This window comes from Colias philodice, chromosome 1, assembly GCF_061535455.1.
Source record: "Colias philodice isolate Cphi_HAF_F1 chromosome 1, ilColPhil1 Martin Lab GWU primary, whole genome shotgun sequence".
NCBI lineage: Eukaryota > Metazoa > Arthropoda > Insecta > Lepidoptera > Pieridae > Colias > Colias philodice.
Genome location: NC_143086.1, coordinates 8,340,060 through 8,364,289, shown reverse-complemented (window position 1 = coordinate 8,364,289; position 24,230 = coordinate 8,340,060). Strand labels below are relative to the sequence as shown.

The following is a 24,230-nucleotide window of genomic DNA, read 5'->3' as shown; positions in this document are numbered from 1 at the left end:
ACGCACTGTATAAATAAATTGCCGCGGTTGCAATAACTTCTACGTCCATCTTTGAAGCGCCAATGCAGAATGATCAGTAAGCCAATGTGTGAACAGGAATCTTGGTTATCCATCATTTTTGCCCAACACGTTGGCCCAACACCTTGGCCCCATGGCCATGTGTACAGATGGCTTAATGTGGAAGTTAAGAATGCTTCGGCAGGAGTTGGGCCAACTCACTCCGGGAAATTTCAGATTGGCATATTATATTATATGTAGTAGGTATGCTTTTCCCTTGCCCATATTGTCCTCATCAATTCTTTCATTATCCCTGCTTTTGAAGTTTTTAATCAATTTCCATAGGGGCATAAGGCCTCTGAAAATGTACATGGGCGGTAGCTGGAAGTAGTGCTTGTCATCATGTGACGCAACTGCAACGGTTTCCGTTGACCGTTGCTGACATACCTAAATAAAATACAAACTTGTAAAGCAAAACGTAAGCTAGAAATTATAGATGTACAAAAAGAGAAATATAGGTATCTAATTTATTCACGATACCGTGTAACGTAGAATGTGATTTAGCCATGCCTCCTTTGAATTGAAAACATAAAAATAGAAACAGTATCTAATTATTTAAAGGAACTGTATTTACTACATACGGACATACTAGTGTTCGTGACCAATTTAGTTCCGTTTTTTTTTATTCCTCATGAAATTTCAATTACTAACATGGAAATTCAACTATTTTAGGGTTCGGTAGAATACTAGTTTACCATATACAGAAGTATACAGTACTCCCAAACTGATAACACAGCTGATAATGCGCATAGAAAAATTCGTCACTGTTCGGCAACTGTCATATTCCCCGAGCCTCCGAAGACGATATGTATATAGAGTGGTTAAATGTATTTTCTTCATGCATAGTTTATTAGAATTATGAGTTTTATTGTGATTTTATGGTAAAAGAGATAAGTAACGAAACTTGTTTCGTTATTTCAATGTAAGTTAATAGCGAGGATAAGCCAAACGATTGCGAATACATATTTGTTGTATTGATTTACTTGGAAAATTCTATACTTAGAACTATTAAAGTGTCTTACTGAAGCTGGCGTAATGATGGATGTATGGTGAATAAAAATGACGATAAATCATTCGGTTTAGTTCGGCAACGCTCCATCTGTCTTTTATTTTGTAATCTAAGGTCATGGGTACGTATAAGACAAAGTTTATAATATTAAAAAAAATGATTTTCAAACACTGGTTTTTAAATTGTGAAATCGAATCATTAAAATCTCAGTCCAAAAGATTCACAGAATCAGGGATTATCTCTATTTCTGATATCGTAGTATGATCAGAACTTTCATTATGCTCTTATTAATTTTCACTTTCCCCACTGCTATCTGCTACCTGTGTAAATAATCATTTTACCGGAAAATTCAACTTTGAAACAAAAATAAGACGGGTATGACAGCAGCTCTATATAATTCTATGCAGAGATAATACGTGCGGTCACCACCAATATATAAAGACGACTGACGGATTTTTGAATTTTTTGACTGACAGGCTACCGTCACCTATCGCCCGAATTGTTTTCGATTGTGTATGACTCTGAATTGACTCCTATTTCTTTCGAACAAGGTGCAAGATGCATGTGTTTAGGGCACTTACGATTCAATGATTCGGGGTGATTCGGGTATTTCTGGAAATACGATAATTAGCGAAGATCTGCATGCGCATTATTAATTTTGGAGTACTGTACATTCATAATTTTTTTCTGATTTCATGTGTCCATTCCTTTGGCTATGACTGAAGAAGTAAGTTATTACGGGGCTGTTGACGTTTCACTTTGTACAATTTTCCTTTTAGTCCTTTTTCTACAAGTTGGATAGGTGCGTCATAGACCGGGAGATATTGACACAAAATTTCGAGTCATTTGTAACAGGATGGCGGTTCTATAGGGGTCTTAGTACGCAATGACAAAAAGAAAAATGATGGTGTGAACGCTGGTACCGGCGGCTTAGTCGCGTGGGCGTTAGTCGAACTCGTCGGAAAAATAGCGAAAGTCAAACGATTTGTAACACAAAAATTTTAGAATTTACCGATAGCCCATAAAAAAGAAGTAGGCGGTAGTGTCATGCCATACTTTTCCGGTGTGACTTACAGCCCGCCATACCGACGCGAATGTGTTGATTTAAATAAAAAAATTATTCAACCATTTGTACCAGGCTAACTTTTGCACAGGTAACCATCGTCGTGCAGTCATTTACGAAAATCGCCATGCCATACTTTTCGGACGATTCCAAATGCTCGCCATACCGCCGAAAATCTGCAAAAAATGTTTATTTCGCCAAACTTTTTGTACCAGTATTGCATTTGGATTTTTGGAGAGTATTTGATAAAATGTGACCATTATTATATTTGCCATACTTCTAGTAGAGGGAAAAAGCGCTGTCATACTTGAAAAATTCATTTATTATTAATTTATATAAGTGAAGATTTCCAACACCTAGATCTTTGAAATTTTGTGTTTATATTAGTTGATCCTCAAACTTACAGGAAAAATAAGTGCCATACTGTTACAAATCGTTTGACTTTCGCTATTTTCCGACGAGTTCGACTAACGCCCACGTGACTAAGCCGCCGGTACCAGCGTTCACACCATCATTTTTCTTTTTGTCATTGCGTACTAAGAACCCTGTAGAACTGCCATCCTGTTACAGATGACTCGAAATTTTGTGTCAATATCTCCCGGTCTATCATCATGGGTACGTCGTTCTGAAAAATTGTGTATGATTGCTATTTGTGATTGAGGCTTATTCTCTTCCAGAGAGTTTTATACTATGTAGCACTCACTATTCTTTATGTAATAATTTGTATTATTTTATTCTGTAGATAGTTATGAAAGAGGAGTAAAGTTTTAGATAATAATTCTAAACAACGTATAATCAGATCACACTTGAGTGGCCTATTTCTCTATAATATGTAGATAAGAATACCAATTGTAATTGGGCACCATTTTCGTTACGGCACTCTTTTTCTTTATTGGATTTTAAACGATATCGATCCCATGTACCTATTTAAAATTTAAAAAGTTTAAAGTTGCTGGCATTTAGCGTACCTACGTACATCACAGTCCTATACCGTTCATGCACTTATTTATTCACTACTCTTAGTCTTTTACAAATTATACAGCAATGAAAATTTGTTATAAAATTCTAGGAACATTTATGTATCTTAAATAGCTAGGTTATCGTCAGTTTTAGTATTCAATGGATCGATCACCATTCATTCTTGTGTGCCTACGGAATGCCTTTTTCACAAGCAATCCCATCCGATGCCGACAAAGCTCCACTCTATTATATTTGATTAGTGAATCTACAGCGTCGACAAGACACAGTCCAGTCAAAGTCAACCATTTGTGTTACACCCTTGGTTACACCATTTGACTAACGAGTTTCAGTTTAATCCTAAGAGAGACACACTGAGTCAGTCAAAGGCTGAAACTTACATTAATGGAATTGCCGTTTGACTAGGCAGACCTGACTGCGGATTGGTATGAGCTTGGTATGAGAATATATATGAATTTCTAATTAAACTCTGTATATCAAACGCAGGGATAAATTCACACGTCTACAAGCTAAAGGATGTAAGCTTCCATATTTAAGTGACTGAGTTTCCATGTAATGGGGTACCAAAGCATGAAATTGCAATCTTATTAAAGACGTAATTACTATTTAAAGTGACTAGGTACTATTTTGAGAACCGTGTTATTAGTCTGTTTGTCTATCCGTTTCTGTGGTTTTGTTTCTGTCTGTGTTATCGTAGCTCTCAAACTCAATTTCTTTAATTCGACAGCCAGTTTCCTGTCGGTTGTTCTTGGATATTAGATTTCGCATAAGTAAATATTTTTTCACATCTCCTTCAATAGAATAAATAGATATCTATAGGTGAATGAAATGAAATGGCTTCACTAGTTAAATACTACACTTTGCAAATTTCAAATCCAAGCCATCAATATAATAACATCGTAGTTATAAACTTATTTATATAATTCTCGTATGACCGGAATCTTAATCAATGAAAGTAAGTATTTAAATGCAGTAAAAATTATGTAAAGTACCTACTTATTAATCTAAAAATCTAACTTCTACGAGACATGAGGGGTATGACCTATCAGGTAGATATTATGTAACTAGTTGAAATACTATTAAGCAGTTATGAATTAATAATGTATTAAAAAAATAAAATATAAAATTTCATTAAGTATTGGTACCTACGTATCCGCAAACCGCATGTATGGAATATGCCTGTTAAAGTTTTACCTGAAGCACTACTTGAATAGGCTTCAGTTAGTTTATGGTCGGCAATCCATTTGGCTAGAGAGACAGCGGTTAAGGCTTCTGCAAATGTTCAAAGAGCTGCTTCTTGCCGACTATGTCATCAAAAAACAAGTGAAATTGAATTTTCATCTCTGTAGTGAATGAGAGAAAAAAGTATACCTAGGTAAAACGAAAAAAAATTTCTTCTCTGTATCACCACCCTCGGTTTAGCTCGCTTTGTCCAAAACTTACAAAATCATATACTAAATCTTTCCTCAAAAACCACTAATAAAAAACTACATCAAAAACCGTTGCGTAGTTTAAAGATCTAAGCATAGGTACATTATATGGGACGGACAGACTGCGGGAAGCAACTTCGCTTTATATTAGGTAATGATTTACAATTAATAGTCACACACAGTCGATATAAAAATTAAAAATTTTATCATTAACAGAGTTCATGTCCCAACTCCCAGCATGACTGGATTATGACCGAAAATGTATCGTGATTCTTGGCCGCGTTCACAAAGCTAGCGGGGTGGTTGCAATTCCTGTAGTGTAGAGTATACGCCGGAGAGAATTACTTTAGCACTTTATTATTATTTAACGTCCTACTGTGAGAGCTATGAGCGAGCTGGCATCTCGCCTATCATCAACAATATAACGTCCGAGGCGTACGTAAGTAGATACGGAAATCATAAGTATAAGGCCTAATTTTACTTTATTTGGTTTTCTGTTGAAGATACTTTCTTTTACAACCGTAGTCAGTTGAGAGCTAAGGTTGAGACAAAGATAATTAGCCCTGAGACAAGTAGACCGGACTCTCAGTGGAGTTTCGTTTGCAAAAATCGCGGACCTAAATCTGACTTCTGATATATATTGTATAGATCCCAGACATCCTATAGACAGATGTTGCCAACCAGTTTTGTGGTCCCCCTGCCCGCACCCCGGTAATTAAATATGCCATACAAAGAAAAAAATAAACATTTCCAAAACATGCCGTGTGGGGTATCAAATAAAAGAACTTATTGAGTAGATCAAGAATATATAGCATACTATATACATTTCTTACACTTTCTCTAAGATTTTTTAGAACATTTACGAAAATGGTCCATTTTTGAGTTAACTTTAAACCACTATAGATTGAAAACTCATGAATATATTTTTTAAATTATTATTTTAAATAATTAACAATAGTCCATTGTTTACGATTCAATATTTCACAGTTGTACAGTGAAATAGTTGCATGGGGGAGTGGGGGGAGCATTCAAAGATGGCGAGTATATTTTCAAGTTCATATAGTATATAGTTATTTTCATCAAATCCACCACATAGCTCACTTATATTATATTACGAACTATTGAATCATAAACAATGGACTATTGTTAATTATTTAAAATAATAATTTAAAAAATATATTCATGAGTTTTCAATCTATAGTGGTTTAAAGTTAACTCAAAAATGGACCATTTTCGTAAATTTTCTAAAAAATCTTAGAGAAAGTGTAAGAAATGTATATAGTATGCTATATATTCGTCGATCTACTCAATAAGCTCTTTCATTTGATACCCCACACGGCATGTTTTGGAAATGTTTATTTTTTTCTTTGTATGCCATATTTAATTACCGGGGTGCGGGCAGGGGGACCACAAAACTGGTTGGCAACATCTGTCTATAGGATGTCTGGGACCTATACAATATATATCAGAAGTCAGATTTAGGTCCGCTATTTTTGCAAACGAACATATCCTTGGAGCCTGCTCTAAAGTGAGACATCGCAAATGTCCGCTCGTGCACTGCGTGCAATTAATCGAGCAAAAAAATTATTGTAACGAAGTACTTATATGTAATTTAGGTTAAAGTAGTATTTATATAATGTAATATTTTAGGTTATGGTATTTATATGTTTAGTTGTGCGATCAAGGCGTTTCCTTATGTTTATTATATATACAGTGAAACTTGGATAAGTGCGGGACCTGGATAAGTGAGAAACCTCCATAACTGGAACTCATGCTGAGGTCCCAACACTTTGGCACTGAATTACCTCTGTTAGTGGGAGGAGGTAAACCTCTATATCTGGGATTTGTTCTTTCGATTTATCATCATAGTTACCTCTATAACTGAGACAGCGAGTAAATTTTATATGCATAAACCTCTGTAACTGAGATAACATTGTTTGTTTACTCATTCTTATTCTACCCACAAATTCCACAAGTAATTCCAAGTACATACCTAAGTACAAATATTGAGCTTCAATTACCTTCAGTTTTAGTTTCGCTTTACTATCATACAGATGTTTATTTGAAAAATGTCAAATTATTATTGGAACCCTCTGTAAATGAGACAGATATTTATTTATACCTGTATATCTGGGACACTGGGTAAGTGGAATACCTCTATAAGTGAAACGACATTGCCGGTCCCTTGATGTCTCACTTAACCAGGTTTCACTGTATATATATATATATGGGCGGATGGCCATAATCATCAGAATCACCCATATCTTCAGTAAATTATAATGTTGGTGGAAACAAATGAATCATCAATGTTACAACAAATGTTATGTAATCGCACAAATCTATGCGCTAGTAATTAGGGAATCACTTGATCAATCGCTTTTAATTAGTTTTCGATACAACAATGCACAGGATTAATCGGAACAATAGCGATTCGTCGCAAACGTGGTGCTCTAGCCGTTCTTCGTTTGTAACCAAGCAACGTCTGCCGCCGACCATCGACGCGACGCTCCGCCAGATCGACAGTTGTCAAATCTCGTTCCGATGTAATTCTCATCAGCCAGTAATACTTATACCAGCCAGTAATACTCCTACATATATATATATATATATATATATATGTATGTTCCAAGTAGTCTTTTAAGTTTGTATGTTAATTACTCCTATATTATATTATCTTGTTGTGGAGGAGTGTAATAACGTTATTATAGAATAAGTAACAAATTAATTATTATGGTTGAGGGTAAATCTGTTTCTTTAACATAAATCAGTCTGTCGTTGAAGCCCGCCTTTCATTTACGTATCTATGTATAAATATTCAGTAAATATTTATTTTAAGACAAAACTTGCCAAAAAAGCTGTTGTTGACGAGTTGTTTCTTATAACTTTTAAATTCTAATCAAAACTTAGAGACCTATATTGAAAATGCTACTAAAATGCCCATAAAATTAACTTAACTCTACATTAACAGCATTTCAATTTCATTCATGTGTGTTATACACACGATGGATTCACAGGACAAATGGCATTGGCGTTACAAGGGCATAACATTGTCTTCCTATAACTAGCTTGGTAAACGTAGGTTTACAGGATTCTGAGAAGATTGGAATTTCAAGAACTATTTCTTAATCTAGTAGGAACAGAAAATAGACCATAGACTCAAAAATAAAAATACAAGGATACGTTTTTTTATTTCTCTTGATAAGTATCTTGCAAAGAAAGCATTCTGAGTATTCGTAATTAAATTGCAGTCATTAAACTCTAAGAGCGTATACGCATTATGCGGGTAACCGCATTGCGGGTAGCCGTCCGGCTGACCGCAAGCACAATTATGTACGTAATATTCATTTCTATGCGCACTGTGCGGTCTGCGGTAGCCGCATCGCAGTGCGCATAGAAATGAATATTACGTACATAATTGTGCTTGCGGTCAGCCGGACGGCTAACCGCAATGCGGCTACCCGCATAGTGCGTATAGGCTCTTATAGCTCTCAAAGTTCAATATTGCCTTCAGTAAAAGGTAAACATTGGCCAGAATACCAAGAAAGTCCGCACCATATTTTAACGTCGCTACTAAATTAAAATTAAAAAGAACTCCCTCTGCTAAACTATATGAAAAATAAAATATAACACCTCTTCTATAAATTTACATTTAAACTTTCTGTAATTCCTTTGCTTAGTTTAATTATTAACTGCCCATAAACTTTTCAAAGCTAGGGAAAAGAGAGACAAACAAGATGAGAAGTTAAAATTAGTTTATGATAGTTAATACGGAAGTTGTGTTAGGATTTAAAACCTCAGACCTGTGCCTCAGACAGATAGAAACGAAATAGCTTTATGGCGTAACATGAAGCAAGTGGTGCTTTCACTGCACAATAGAAATATGTACATGAAAATTACTTTAGTTATCTAAAAAAGTATGATATCCTATTTCATTTTTACCTGACTGCAATAGAGGCCGGGCAATGTTTTTCGAGTGTATAAACGTAACTATTTATTTAATAATAAGTATTCGCATGCATCTTGCCCATCCTCACCTACGGTGCACAGACTTGGTCATTGACTGATCGCCAAAAGTCCGCACTTGGGGTTTGCCAAAGATCAATGGAGCGCAGCATTTTGGGCGTAAAGCTTTCTGATCGTATTCAAAATAGAACGCTGCGCTCAAAAACACAGATTGTCGACGTAGCCCATAAAGCTGCCGAGCTCAAATGGAACTGGGCTGGACATGTTTGCCGGATGTCCGAAGAGTAGTGGGCAAAAATCACCACTATGTGGATCCCCGACAATGGAAAAAGGCTGCGTGGAAGGCCCAAAATCAGATGGCGCGACGAACTGGACTCTCATTGCAAGGAATGGGCTAAAATTGCTCACAATAGGAAGACATGGACGAAGGGAAGAGAGGCCTTTGCCCAGCAGTGGGACAGCCATGGCTGAATAATAATAATAAATAATAATAAAGTATTTGCGCCAAAAATATTATAGTAAATTTTGCAGACGGGCTTTGTTCTAAGGGTGCCGAACCTCAAAAAGAAAAAGCTTAACCCTTATAGGATAACTTCGTTGTACGTCAGTCTGTCAATACCCTTATTCTCAGAACCGCGAGCTATATTGAATACTCAAGTCTAAGTGCGGTCCCTGTGAAAAAAAAACAAACTTATAAGCCAATGCAAATACAGCCGCAATGCAAATTTCAAATTTCAACATTCGCAAGGGATTACATATATTCGTATTTGGCCGGTTTTCATAATAATATATCTTGTTATTTAAAATATTATGTATCATCTTATGGTACATATTTTACTACTGGACGTTATTTCACGTTTCTCGAGCATTTCATTTTGCACGCCTCATAAGCGAAGCGTTGAGGTGGGTACTACTGTCACTTCGCGCAAAACATCTGATTTTTCAAACTTAAAATGTCTTTATGTATTTGCATTGCACTTGTAAGATAATACATACACACACATATTAAGAAAAAACACTATTTTTAACATTCATGATATTTTTGATGTCATTTTTGTTATTTAAACTAGTTAAAAAACAGTTTAAAAAAGTTCTGTCTTGGACGTCCGTGTGTCTGTATGTGCGGAGGATTTTCTTGTTAACACGATAGCGACCGAAATACTTTACTAATCGAGTCTTTTTTTTTCTCTTACGCTTGAGTATGCTCAGGAATAGAACCCTTTCATTTTTCAGGGTCTGATTCGATGTGGTTTAATTGTTATTAAATAAACAAAAATAATAATTAATAAATAATTATTAAAAAAAAATTATGAGGCGTGCACTTTTGGGTTTTCCAAATTATTTTAATCTACTTTGAATCATAGGTACACTACTAAACTTACATCGCCACTCTGATCGAAAAGTTTTGTGACGACAGATCGAAAAGTAATCTGAAAATTTTATGAAATGAAACTATGTAATAATATCATATATATTATTTATACATTATTCAATCAAAATCCGTAAATGCTTTGCAATGTTTACTGATTGACTGTTTTCAATGGCACTGTAAATAAAATTGTGAATTATAATATACTAAATATAATAAATACTAATATAATAAATGTGAAAGTTTGTAAATATAATATAATAAATACTAATATAATAAATGTGAAAGTTTGTGAGGATGGATGTGTATGTCTGTGTTTGTTACTCTTTCACGCAAGTACTACTGAACCTATTACAATGAAATTATGCACACATATAGAGAATAACTTGGATTTACACATAGGATAGGTTTTATCCCGGAAATCCCACGGGAACGGTAACTATGCGGGTTTTTCTTTGAAAACGCGGGCGAAGCCGTGGGCGATAAGCTAGTTAACAATAAATAAGATTTCAATTTGAACAAAAAATTCACGTAATTTCTAAACCAATGTAGGTGCATCAGTAACAATGAAACAAACCTTTCGGGTTTCGAATTATATGGTTTAATTCTACATTAAAGTACAAGTACAAACAGAATATCTAAATGTTAACAAAAACATATTATGAATAGGTATAGCTAATTTATTAGGTATTTGAATAATTTATTCATGACTTAAAAGTGGTGGCTTATGTGTTTTTATAATAATAAAGCAACAGGTTTATATTGTTTTCAGTTTTAACATCAATTAAAAGTAAGTTCATCCTTGTTTACAGCGAAGAAAGTAAATAATAAAAAATAAAGGAAACCCCTGAAACATAATTCACATATCTCATAAAACGTTTAAATCTAACTTTATTATTTATAACATACTGAAAAAATATTTTAATGTCTCATGTAAATTATTTTAAATATATTTTAAGTTTGCCTTAGCGAGCTGTTTAACACGAAATTGTAGAGCAAGTTGTACGGCGAGCACGACCGTTCTGCGCCAGCACCGACTCGTGAGCGCTTTTCCGTCCAGCATGACGTCGTTTCTTAACGTCATCGTGTGAATAGGGGGTGTTTGTTCACTTGTGTGGGGTTGGCTTCGGGCGAGCCGCAGCGCACGCCTCTCGGTATCGATCGTGCGCGTCATAGTGCGCACGTAGCTATGTTCACAGCTCGTCAGGGCGTCCACACTCCCGCTCTAGTCATGCGCGAGTCTTCTCCGCTATCGCATCGACCGAAATTAGAGTCGGATTAAACGCGCGATTGTCGCGGTCGCGCTCGGCGGTCTCGGCAGATTTACGTATACGCCCCGCAGCCGCCGCCGCCGGGTCTGGCTCGACGTTTCTCCATGTGTGACCGGATTACCTCCGAAAAATCGATCGGGGAAGGTGGCCGCGGGCTGGCTATGGGCTCCAGCTAATCGTTCCGGCCAGGTGGATGAGGAGGGGCAACTTCGCAACTAACTTACACACGTCTGTTGCAACACCTCACTCGTCATTAAAAACCCCATCAGGTACGTCCGTTTATGTCGTAGTATCCGTCGCTTAGTACGATCACGTTTTGGCAACGCTCGTCAAAGAGCGTGTGCAAGATATTGCAGTATTTCGCCCCATTCTGTCACAGAGATCCGTTTATGTAAGTGCGTCCATCGATATCGCAAAACAGAAAGAGAGAAGATTGAATGAAAGAGAAGGACAATGTCCGTCAATATGAAAGTTGTTAAAAATTATGCCTCCATCGAACTGATTTTATCTTGCAAGGATAGAGAATTTGAAAGGAAGTTTAGTTTCATAAAGAAATAAAATATGAAAGGAAAAGTTTGTGACCAGGGGCGAAATGTGTTACGTGTGTAGAATTAGATGCGGGTTTATTCATTTACGCTTTTTTTAAAGTTGCAGTGCGATTTATTTATTTTTTTTAATTTTTGCTGAGCGAGTGTTACCGAGGCGGTCATTTTGTATTAATTATTATCCATCCAAATCTTAATCGAAGATGTTTTAAGAAGATGTCAGAATGGTGGACAACAAAAAGGACAAAAATCGATCTGAGTAATTTAATTTTGACATCACCACCCACTTGAAGCATTGCGAAATAATATTTAACTGCATCCTGACACAGAGAAAGGTCGTACTGTGTCTTATCTATGAATTAAATGTATCTTACATTAGTATTGTTAATCTGAGAATGTAATATTATAAGATGAAATTAATTTATTTCCCTTAATTGGTACACCTAAATCAGAAATGGTAGGTAGGTATGTCATGTTAGGTTTTTTAAGATCTCAATTATTCTATAGGAATTGAAATAAAAATATACTTACAAGGGATTTGTATGAATATATTGCTTGAAGTGTAAATAACTGGGTCAGCAAGGACGGAGACTGTTTTGTTAAAATCAATACCCACCTAAAGCAAAATATAGCTTTGTGGCAATTAAAATTAATGTACCTATCTGCAAAAGTAATTATCCTCTAAATTGGACTCAAATTCATAAATAGGTACAGGGTTTGAAAATATTTATTTTTCAGAAATATGACGTGTAAAAAAATCTCCACATGATTTGAAATTTTTTGCATAATTAAAATTAAACTGATATGTAATGTCAATTTGTTTGATTATTCTTCTATGAGACTTCAATTAGTGACTTTTCTCGATTTAATTTATACTAATTATAAAGTATATGCAAACATTATATCCATCATAAATCATAATATCTGTATGAACTATAAATAGATCCATTCAACGCAAAACATGAAACTTTAGGTTTAATAATATGGACTTAGATGGGCTGAGAAAAAGTTTTAGTTAAACATAATAAAATAAAGTTCATAATAACTAAGTTTTATTGAAATTGAAACGGAAACTTCTTCTCATACCTACTAGGGGAAGTTGGACTTATGTAGATACGTACCCAGTTAGAATATCCTATCTACTCACCATGTACTTGACTAATATAAACTATAACGCTTTATTATTATTTTTTATTTGCAATTTTTAATATTTAAAAATGCGACAGAATACATAATTAATTTTTCTTTTTTTTTAACAAAAAACAATTATTGCCGCCTTCAAATTGTTAGAACTGATCGAATTGGGAACTGGCAGGCACCAAGCGCTCAAATAAAAAATGATTTTCAAAAGCGGTTCAACAAGTTAAAAGTTTTGAGGTAGGTACATATAAAGACTAAAAAAATAGAGTCAAATAGAGAAACTCATTTTTGAAGTCGGTTTATTAAAAACTAATATTGCATGCGGTATATTTTTTATATCCACTCATATTATAATACTTGAGGGAATTAAATTATTATAGATATTAGTGACTGTAATGGATCAACCAGGGATCACAGTCATTTTGTAGTAAATAAAATTTTGAAAATCAATATCGTTTAGGCACGCCTCATTTTAGCGTGTTAAATATACTGTCAGTCAACTAACATGTTTCTGAAATGCATTGATGGGTCTTTAAATACTACCATAGATACTACCACTTGTCCTATATAATTATAATTGCCTAGTAGAAAGATACAGTATTTATTTTCCCACTTTCGTATTGATATAACTAAGTACTTGTAGGAAATTCACTTATTTTATGATTGGTTTGGTCACTGTTGAAAAAGATGGCAACACACACCTCGGAAGATCCTTAAAATGCGCTCGCGCCGATAGACGCTTGCGTTTATAAAGCATTATTTCGTTAATAGTTATTATAAGCTTAATTATGTAACATGAACAAACCAAACGAATACTACCTCATTTATTTACTTAGATTGTAAATTGTGTAATAAACCCAAATTTCTTAAATAACTTCACTAATGAGGATGAAGCTTCACATCAGTATCGCACTTGAATTTATTATTTATCCATTTTACCTTATTGGAAAAACAAGTTACATTTATAAGCAGTACTTTAATGGTAACATATAATCACAGATAAATAACAATACTAGTAATAATAAGTTTGAAGAAGTTGAATCAAGAAACATGCACTACGGACGTTCGACGCCCACCGTCCTTGCACCACTTTACATTATGGCATAGCCTTCCACCTGTCAGATGCACTATAATTTCTCACGACCACCCCATTCCTCATGGGTATATTTTTAGTTTAAAATCACTCGTATTGAATCTTTGTTTACTTCCATTAAAACATTTTTATCGAAGCTTAAACCCAAATGGATTATTTGATCAAATCGATGGTGATGCATTGTCAATCTGCAGGAATGGAACCCCGTTAATTGAATCATTCAATGAATAATAACGATTCAAATCACTAAAAATATATTATTGGTTGTATTATTGGTTGTATAGGTTTTTTCCTCCAGTGCTTCCGGGATGTGGGATGGTAACATGTAGCTCAGGCTGATAATGACGGACATTAATTCGACCAAAATTCAACCCTCCCATAGAAAATTGCTCGATCACATGGTCGATTTAGTATGGAAGGTCTGAATCTTTAAAGTGAGACTTCTTTAGGCGCGTTAAGAAAAAATTTTAAGGTCGCGTCCTGGCAATATCGTCACGTTATGGAGTAAGGCGACGATTTTGGTGTCTTTGAATCTTGCCAAAGAAGTTTCACTTCCGACACGTGTGCTCCACACACACGCTATTTTTTTTACTTTTTGACCCGTGTTTCTTTGCGAAAGTTGTTTACTCTGAACTACCACCATCATATTTAAATTTGGTCGATTTGGTTTGGCGGGAGGTCCAAAAATAACCCTGTTATATTAAATAAGTAGGTACTTGTTATGAATATCAATGACCGATACAAGTATTGTAAAACGTTGCTTTTTGGAATACTAGAAATTTTCTGATTCCCATCACTAGCCCGTCTGTCAAAAAGATCAAGCTAACTTGTACAGGGTATAATGTAGTCTATTTCAGGCACACTATCGTCGATCGTCGACGATCTTGTAACTTATAGTTGCTAAATTGAGAAGACGGAATAAAGATGATTTCAGATGTAGCTATTATTATACCGATCTACGAATATGGAATGAAAATTTATAAACTTTCCAGACAACCTTCTAGTATCTAGTCTATTTAGGTGGATATTCGAATATACATTTTACGTTTCTTAGGATCTTATTTTATATCAAAAAAAGTATAAAAAATAAAGACCATCATTTTTTAGTTTTTCTTACGGAAATTACATGGACAGAGAATCACGTGGAATTACCCAAAGATTTTGAATTTCGCATTGCGTTACCTCACCCATTTATTTTATTTTTTTGGAGCAAAATTATTTATTATTTTGTTTTTATTAAATAGTCAAATGTGGTTTATAGACCGTAATGCTGAAAGATATTGTTACATGGTGTTATGCATAAATGATCGTGTAGATCGATGATTGAAATGAATGGCATGCTAACTACATGCTGGTAGCTGATAGATTAACCTTTCTATTTTTCATCCTGTAACTATCTATGACTGACATGCATTAGGATTTAGGACCGCTTATATTGGTGCCGTCATGCAAAAGCTTAGTGTTTCATGCACTATAATAGTACTATCGCAAATCGAAGCTGGAAGCGAACTTTATAAAATACATGATTAGCTTTTTTGGTCATGGTCATTTGGTCTTTTTTTGCATGAAGCATAACAATCCACGTAAAGAAAAAGTATATAATCACAGACTAATAATAATATACTACGTATACAAATATAATTATCTAATTGCTAATGCAGTTCCCAGCGGATATTGCCAAAATAAAAAGGCCTAACTTCTTGAAGAGATTTTGGTGTTACACTTAGATTACAAAATAAAAGACAGACATACCTACTAATATTATAAATGCGAAAGTAACTCTGTCTGTCTGTCTGTTACTCAATCACGCCTGAACTACTGAACCAATTTGCATGAAATTTGGTATAGATATATTTTGATACCCGAGAAAGGACATAGGATAGGTTTTATCCCGGAAATCCTACGGGAACGGGTTTTTCTCTGAAAACGCGGGCGAAGCCGCGGGCGGAAAGCTAGTTACAAAATAAAAGACAGATGGAGCGTTGCCGAACTAAACCGAATGATTTATCGTCATTTCCATAAAGCTATGTGTGCTGTCATTTCGCCGTTGCACTGTACCCACTGTACGAACACGGTGCTTCTGTGTGCGTGTTATGTTACCAGATTTTGAAAAATTTCCCAAATTTTTGCCCGACTACGGAAGAAAGAGGGTTATGTTTTTCGAGTGTATGTATGTATAATATTTCTTTGACACGCCCTGCAGTATAAACTGTTGGATCGATTTTGAGTTGTGAGGTGTCATTGCAATCATCTGAATTATGAAGGTAGTGGTGGTAGTGACGTAGGCTACATAAATTAGCAGTCATGTTTTAATTTTTATTTTAATATAAATTCGGGTTTATGATATTATTTTATAAAATTGTAAAAATTATTTTGTTACATAAAGCACCTATCTACTAAAGTTATTTATGGACAAAATAATTTTATTCAATTTTTATTAAATAAATTACATTAAAAAAAGTTTTTATTTTTCAAAACATATGAATGCGAAAATCGACCGCCTCCTTGGTACAGTGGTTAACGTGTGAGCGTAGAACCGAGGGGTCCTGGGTTCGATTCCCGGTGGAGACGATGAAAAAAAAAATGTCTTGGTCTGGCAGGACACAGAAGGCTGATCACCTACTTGTCCCTAAAGAAAATCGATCAGTGAAACAGATGTATAATACATCTGCCCCTTACCCCACTAGGGGACATGGGACTTTACTTTTGGGACATTATATTTTCATCATATCCATCATGGAGTTCAGATGAATTAAATCGCGAGCGAAAACGACTATGACGCTTTTTATAAAAGTAACAAAAAATGTATAATGCTTATTAAAATAATCTAATAATGATCAGAACCTTTATTGCACTATACAAATAATCATATTCACGATCGAAAAATCCAACAGCACTACCCCGAAGATCTTTTAACCATTTTACCGTTTTACCCCTAAAAATGGCAAATTCATTTTCAAAATACTGGCAGCATACGTTGAAGTTTTGAATTCCTTCGTATATATAAAATTATTATTTGTACACAAAATTAAATAAGCCAAATAATCTACAGAAAACCTGTAAAACGATGTTTTATCTTTTTGTTTGTTTTCGGGAACAAATTTTACAGCGTTTTAATATCACAAGACAGCATTTTTTTACTAAAATATCAAACTCCTTTTGACGTATTGCATGACACTAGAATCGCTATAGCACTGGCGGAGGTTCGTATTCGTTTTTGATTTCGTATTTTCTTTGACAAGGGCGATGGACGATTGACATGCTCCATCTGCCTTTTATTATGTAATCTAAGGTGTAGATACACATTATCTACCAGAGTACCTATATGAAAGAATATTGTTGTTGGCTTTCAAGTTTCAACTGATTGTTGATTGCGTATTTTGTCACGACTTCTGCATAGCCTTTTCGTAAACGCATGTCATACTTGCATTGCCGTCTAGGGACTATTTAAAGTGGTTTATCTTGGGTTTATGTAGGGATGTTGGTCAATACTGTAACTTTAACATTAAAAATAATGTTAATTTAATGATTGTAAATAATATTAAATATCAAATACCTATTATATAACCTACTTCAGGTGAAATTTAACGAAATATAATAAATACGCAAGTCATAGTATCACAGCTACACACATATTTAAACGAGTAAACGCGTGACAAAAATAATTAATTGAGATGACAGTATTACCACCCATAGTATAAAAAGTATCTAAACACGCGAGGCGCAGCGTCGTCACTTGTCACGTTGATATTTTAAATAAGTTTATAAACAAACACCGACCGCTCACAGTCACAGCAATGAACCGGCCCTCACGAGAACGGTCCCTAAAGGTGGGTTCCCACGGCCTGATTTCTTCACAGATCCGACCGCGCCAGGCCAGACCACAGGCCGTGGGAACCGGCGTATCCGATAAGGCCGGTGGCCTGCCGAGGTCCGTTCTATCCATCGGAAGTCGGTAAGTACAAAGGCGCGGCGCGGCGCGGTGCGACTGCGCCTGTCGGGGCCTGTGCGGGCGCGTCTGCGTATGAACATAATTTATCAAACTAAGTACATTCCAACAAAATTTTTAGCCAAATCGGTTCAGCCGTTCTTGAGTGTAAATAGTGTAACTAACACGACACCAGGCGGACACAGGCCGTGGGAACGCTCAGTTCAGATCACGACAGGCGGCGACAGGCGCCTGTCGCCTGTCGAGGCCTGTGATCTAGCGGGCCGTGGGAACCCACCTTAAGAAGGAACCGAGCGGCGTTGTGTGCGTGCGAGCACTCCGCGAACATACAAACGGCACGATGTATGATGTAAAATGCTTGCGGCCAAATTTTGACTGGCAACCTAGTCGATATAATATATTCTCCTAATTTTAAATATACATAAAAGTTTGGTTTTAGCAAAAAAAACTGTGAAAGCACTAATCCTGCGGTGGGATCTTAGAAAGTCGTTTAGTTTTTTTAGTCACTCGTTTTATTCTTTAATTCTCTATTACTAAATAGATACTACGTAAGTATTATACCCACATAGATTGTTTCTGTCTAAGTGGGAAACGCCCTAAAGTTACTTGTGGCACTCGAAAGCCGCTGCCGCGGCAGGCATGCTTCATACCATCAGCCCGTTCGGCGCGAGCGGTTCAAAGTCAACCACACGCTAGTCCCTTCGCTCCTCGCGAATAAAAGTTTTTTTTACACTAAAACTTAGGTAGGTAGGTGCTTTCCCTTGTTCTTTCTCCGCCTTCGCAGTCAAAAACGTTTTTGACTGATGTTTTAACCGGCAGAGTTTTACCTGAGAAAAAAGTAATACATCATCGAAAACATATTTTTTATAAGTACGATTTTTCTCTAATAACAATACTTGTTACAGTTTACTCTAATTAATTGTTGTGCCAGGATGAGGATGGCAACGTAGGTGGGCTGTAACGCATGTAGGTTGTCAACGTAGGCAGTGTCGATGGGCGAGAGCGATTCCAAATACATGTGTCGAAACGAGCTGGTTTTTTCCAGGTATATATTATTATTAGCTACCGCCTCGCTACGTGTCCTTGTAATATAATAAATAATTACAGGCGTATATGGAGAGGATTGTCGGCGGGAATAAACGAATGGATTGGTAAGCTTGAGGAAAATAATATAAGCCTCCGGCACCCACTTATCGCACGAAACAAATTATCATTCGCTTGTTACTGTTTGACTCTGATCTTCTGTAGGCCGCTGTGGGCGGTACCTTCCCCGGTGCGAGCTCGCTCAATTCAAACCAAAACCTGCTTGACTGCTAAATTAAAATTTTTTACATTAAGGTTACCTTGATACTTAGGAAGTTCGATAAAAAATAATCAACTTAGCCGGAAAATTGGTTTAAAAGACGTTAAGTTCATGGAAATTTAACGTCTTTTAAAGTTGGGCAATTTCGCTTTGTTTCGAGTGACAAATCTGAAAGTGTCCATTGCATACGTATATTTAAACTTTAATTTCATTCCTTATTTTCTGAATATTTCAGAATCCTGGTTATTTTTATGTAAAAAATACGAAAATGTATTGATTTGAAATCTGAGGTGTGCCGAGGTCACCACTGAGACTTCTACTCTTAAACTGTAGGTACATGCAACTGTAAGTAAAATCCGTTCTATTATAATATAAACGTGCGAGATTGTAAACTATCGACAAGTATCCGTATCCGTAACATTTGTTTGCAATTTAACGCATTATTTCGCTAGATTATTGTATCGAGATTATAATTTACCGAAAAATGATGCAATAAATCAACCGACTTCAAAAGCAGGAGGAGATAGAATTATTCATCTGTATTTTTTGGCCCATGGTTTAGTTCAGACAATTCGAAGACGGTTTATTTTGGCAAAAGTAGTAATTTTATTAAAAGCAATTACAACTTTTTACGTCATCGTTACTTTTTACGTCGAATAATCCATACTAATATTATAAATGCGAAAGTAACTCTGTCTGTCTGTCTGTTACTCAATCACGCCTAAAATACTGAACCAATTTGCATGAAATTTGGTATGGAGATATTTTGATACCCGAGAAAGGACCACGGGCGAAGCCGGGTCGGACCACTAGTAATAAATAAATCTATGTATTAAAAAAAGGAAATAGGACGATTGCTAATTCATAAAATAGGCATTTCAAATTTTCCAGCATCATTCAAAAACTACCGGTTCTATTAACGATGCAATTTAGAATAGCAGATATACTTGACGTGGGCCGGTCATATGTGCCGCAGAACGGACAACCGCTAGGGCACACATGTCAGAGTGGAGACCCAGGCTCGGCAAACGTAGCGTAGGACGCCCTGCTGGCTGCTACACGGTGGAGTGATGACATCCGCAGGGTTGCTGGCCACAACTGGCGGCAATTGTGACGTCGTTGGGCGGCAAAGAGCCAGCGACCGGGCTTAGTGGCGTGCATTGGGAGAGGCCTACGTCGAGTAGCGGACAACAAAAGGCTGATGATGATGAAGATACTTTAACATCCTAGACATCACCTGAGTAGGTTTGGTTTATTTTTTGTCGCGCATTGGAGCGATTTTATGATATGAATTTTGTGTTTGGAGATGGTTAGAAAGCTAAAGGAAAGACATATTACTTCTCGTGGAATAAAATAGATTTCCTGTCTTCCAATGAAATGACAGATATAATTGTTACCAATTCAATGTTAATTAATTATTATTCCAAAATTAGAGCATTCTATTGCTAAATAATTAGAGAAACAATGCAAGATCGAACAATAGAACTTGGATATACGTCCGTTACCATTCAGAATTTCATTGAAAGCCGACTTGCAACTACAAACAACAACGTTTCATCGTTGTAAACCAACATATCAGTTTACTAACCGTTATATACGGACATGCTAACGGAGGGAGAAATCAATAGCATCTGTATTTCAATAGAAAATGAATAGAATGTTATAATAGCATGAATTTAGTCTATTTCTACGTACGGTGAATGTGTATGTATTACAATCCATACTATTCGTATCAAATAATCTAGAGTATTGGTTGTATGAGTGTGGATTATTAATATTTGTGTTAATTTGCTTCGTTTATAATGCAAGCTTAATTTTGAAGTATTTATTATTTCTATCAGCATGTTTTTCAAACTCAAAATGAGAAACATGTTTCATAATCGCATATTGTACACAGATAACTTTGAAAAGAGGTTAACTCGATTTGTCACTCATGATTAAACTAAAAAATCGGTCAAGTGTGAATTGGATTCGCGACAGCGTCTTTCCAAACTATACAAGGCCAGTACGCAACGGTGTGAAACTAATCACGTATAAATTGGAAATAACTTTTTTACAAAGTTCTTCCAATCTATACAACAGCAGTACGCAAATACTCGCGTATACTTTGTAGTGAAGTAAGTAAGAATAGCGCTCCAAAATATACAGCGCCAGTACGCATGCGGACTTCGTGTATGTTTCGGAGTAAGCGTAGCGTCTTTCCATTGCTCGCGTTTATATGTATTATTGTATTGCTGTTTTGAAATCTATTATTAAAATGCATGTGTATTGTGTATATAATGTTGCGAACTGATCGTATATTTTTTGTATCGAGGATGCTTGTGTCTTCGTTCCCGACTATACTGCACGAGTGAGTGCACGACTTACAATTGACAATAGTGCTAAAATGTAAGAATCTAATAAGTCCAGAAGAAGACGGTTGCGAGGCGACGGAGCCCCGCGAACCGGGGCTCCTATTTTTGTGTAGTTAAAAAAAAAAAACACGAACCTAACCTAACCCATAGGTAACATCTGTTACCTATTTATTTTTCTAAGCTTACCTAATAATATTAATATTATTCCATATTTTACTGAATCAATCAAGAAGAATAAAAGTAGATAGATATAGCTGTACAAGTCTTTGATTGCCTATATATTTATTATTTCGCTCAAGCGTAAGTGGTGTAGTAGCTATATTTAGTTATACATATTTTGCGTACTGATCGTGTATAGTTTGGAACGTAGAAGTAAGCATCCGCGTTACAAAGTATACACGATCAGTACGCAAAATTCGTGTATATATTGTAATAACAAACTTAAAAACAGCATTACAAAGTATACACGAGCAGTTTCCTATGGTTGCGTTCTGGCTATGTATAGTTTGGAAATACGCTTCGCGACACTATGGGTCCCGTACAAATCTGAAATAAGATAAAGAGCAACTGCATAAACAAGTGGTTACTCATCCAATTTATGACCGAGCCAACCATTTCTTAATACATATTTATTAAGTATTTATTAAAGCGGCAACAGAAATACATCATCTCTGAAAATTTTAACTGTGTAACTATCATGGTTCACGAGATACTGCATGCTGACAGACGGACGGACAGATAGACAGACAGCGAAGATTCAGTAACAGGATCTCGTCTTAACCTTTTCGGTGCCGGCCTGTGGATATTCAAATTGAATTTACAGCGGTGGGAAAATAGAAAGACATTTAGCACGATCAACGATGTAGCTTGGGGTGAACATTATTTGGACTAAGTGATCAGATTGCATTAACAAGGATCTTTTAGACTTTAGAGAGAAGAGTAATAGTAGTGCTCTTGTTCATATACTGTGGCAGTATGTCTAATAAGGTATGTACAAAATGAATTTCGGTGAGCGTCCAAGATTGATTGCACATCAATAATTATTTATCTTAGCGTACAGCGTTATAGCGTATTTTATGGGCATGCATTTTATATAGGGGATAAACTTATTAGAATTAGAAAGTAAAATCCGAACATCATATGTATCGGGCTAGATGACATTTATATAAACCACATATAAACACTACTTGGTGTCTGCGACTTCGTTCGCGTGGTACTTTATTGTATATGTTACGCTTAAAGATCGAAATCACTAATTTAGCTAAATTGTAGCTCATAACGCGTTGTGATCACAGTAAATAGTCACTACGTGAAATTCGCGATATGGCTCTAATGAAAACGCTTACAATGCGTTATGGCGATGAAGAAGTACCACTAAAAGTTCTGAAAATTCATTGGTTAACCAGAATGGGGAATGGCGGTCACTCCCATTGGCATGAATATTGAAACTCGGAAGTGTAGGATGACACTTGCAAATGTTTTTCACTACATGACGGCAAACCTTTGTACATTGTATGAATATTTGCATGTTAGTATGTGACCGGGTAACATGACGGATAGACTTTTACTTGAAACAATCAACCTAACGTTGTGCTGCATGCCATACACTAAAAACTATATATTACCTAGTATATCTGTATATTGTGTATATAGGTAAGTACTAGATGTTGTCGCTACTTCTTATACTCAGATTATGTTATCTATTATATATTTTAATACTGAAATAAGTAAAAGCCAAGCAGCTGATAGTTTTAATTTTCACATCAAGATAAAATGTTCGTTATGTGGAGCAATTATTGGTTCGGAGTGGTTCGGAGACATTTATTTATTTAGATGGTTATTGCGGTTCTGAATCTGGCGTTCCATTTTCCAAAATTAATAAAATATTATATATTGTACATTATATTATTAATAATTCTCTTACTTTACTAAATAAAAATTAGATGTCAGAGTCCCATTGTAATAGAAACCAATAAAAATTGCAATAGAGCGATATTAAATCTCATTTGCAAAATATAATTCCTAACATTTCTTATTTTTATCTACGTATGAACCGACAATCTTGTTATAAAGCGATTCCACTCATAAGTTTATCTGAAGCATAGGAGTATAAAATTTCCGAGATCATACAATAGTTTATCTACAAAATAATATGATATTCCAGGAACTCTATTCACGTTTGCGCTGAATCGATCGGAAACGGAAATAGAGCTATCTCTCTTACATTTATGAAAAATCTAATATTAGAATATATTATGTTCGAACGGGCATTCAATGAAACGGCTTGATTTGTGCTTTAGAAATTTATTTTATTTCCGGCTCCATACATAGCATGCTCGAATAGGTACGTCGCGCAACAAGAGGTGTATCGTAGCAAGCTTTTACGTTTTCAAATCAATTTTTCTATGTGTTAAGATATGGAAACTAACCGATGTTTAAAATTTAAGATGTAGCTTCAAATAACATAGTAAAAACAACATTCTTAACCCTTAAATTTAAAGATTGTAATGGCGAGCTATTAGGTATAAATTTTAGAGGATTCGGAACCAAATGAGTCTATTGAATTTTAGATAGTTCTAATAGCTTCTAAGAACAATAGAGGAAGGAGTTTAATATTTACCAAAATATTACCACCTTCTACCTAAGTAGACTTGCCAGTCTACTTTGAAGTTGTCGATTGAATGGCGTAGCAAGTTTTGAATGTAC

At 35.6% G+C, this 24,230-nt stretch overlaps 1 protein-coding gene across 1 annotated transcript in view; it reads left to right on the top strand.

Annotated features, from left to right (window-relative positions):
* The first annotated feature begins 11,119 nt into the window (after nt 1–11,119).
* The window catches only part of Glut1 (Glucose transporter 1), a 35,505-nt gene continuing 22,394 nt past the window's right edge, over nt 11,120–24,230 (top strand). The window contains exon 1 of the mRNA XM_089714905.1: nt 11,120–11,409. The gene's annotated coding sequence lies outside the window, so the exon portion shown is untranslated. The remainder of the gene's footprint in view (nt 11,410–24,230) is intronic.